The sequence below is a fragment of the Arachis ipaensis genome, chromosome B9, assembly GCF_059453495.1.
Source record: "Arachis ipaensis isolate K30076 ecotype BB chromosome B9, ASM5945349v1, whole genome shotgun sequence".
NCBI lineage: Eukaryota > Viridiplantae > Streptophyta > Magnoliopsida > Fabales > Fabaceae > Arachis > Arachis ipaensis.
This window is the reverse complement of record NC_142444.1, coordinates 76,963,548-76,964,601: the sequence shown is the minus strand read 5'-3', so window position 1 is coordinate 76,964,601 and position 1,054 is coordinate 76,963,548. Positions and strand designations below refer to the sequence as shown.

Below are 1,054 nucleotides of genomic sequence, written 5' to 3'. Positions count from 1 at the left end.
CAATCCAAACCCAGGCAATTGTGGAAGTAGCATCCAAAAGCCAACAATCCATGCCAACAACTTTGAACTTAAACCACAGCTCATCACCCTTGTTCAGAACAACTGTTCGTTTGGAGGAGGTGTTCAAGAAGACCCCAATCAACATTTGACCACCTTCCTGAGAATATGTGACACAGTGAAGTCTAATGGTGTTCACCCTGACGCCTATAGACTGCTCCTATTTCAATTCTCACTTAGGGACAAAGCAGCCAAGTGGCTGGAATCTTTTCCAAGGGAAAGCTTGACAACTTGGGAAGACGTGGTGAACAAATTCTTAGCAAGATTTTACCCTCCTCAACGAATCAATAGGCTGAGAGCTGAGGTCCAAACTTTCAGGCAACAAGATGGTGAGACTCTATATGAAGCATGGGAGAGGTTCAAGGACATAACAAGAAGGTGTCCACCTGACATGTCCAACGAATGGGTACAGCTACACATTTTCTATGAAGGACTCTCTTATGAGTCAAAGAAGGCCGTAGACCATTCATCTAGAGGATCTTTGAACAAGAAGAAGACTATTGAGGAAGCCATATATGTTATTGAAACAGTAGCAGAGAACGACTACTTCTATGCTTCCGAAAGAGGGAACACAAGAGGAGTAATGGAGCTAAACAATGTAGATGCTCTGTTGGCCCAAAACAAGCTCATTACCCAGCAGCTGGCTGACCTCATCAAGAAGATGGAGATGAACCAAGTAGCAGCAATCTCCACTTCATCAACAACCCAAGAAGGAGTGAATGAAGAAGCAGAGGGGAGTTAGGAGCAAGCCAACTATATTGGGAATTCACCAAGGAAAAACTATGATCCATACTCCAAGACCTACAACCCTGGATGGAGAAACCACCCAAACTTTAGGTGGGGAAGTGAGCAAGATCAAAACCAAGACCAGAGACGTTACAACTCCAACAACAATGCAGCTCACCAGCAATTCACACAGAGGACATGTCAACACCCCAACAACAATACTTCTCCACACGCCTATCAAAACCAAAACAGCACATCTGCTCCGAATCAC

At 44.5% G+C, this 1,054-nt stretch overlaps 1 non-coding gene across 1 annotated transcript; it reads right to left on the bottom strand.

Annotated features, from left to right (window-relative positions):
• Positions 1-346: 346 nt before the first annotated feature.
• On the bottom strand, positions 347-450 carry LOC148545082 (small nucleolar RNA R71). Its single transcript, XR_015901960.1, has one exon. It is a non-coding gene; the product is annotated as a small nucleolar RNA R71 (small nucleolar RNA).
• Between the last annotated feature and the right edge of the window lie 604 nt (positions 451-1,054).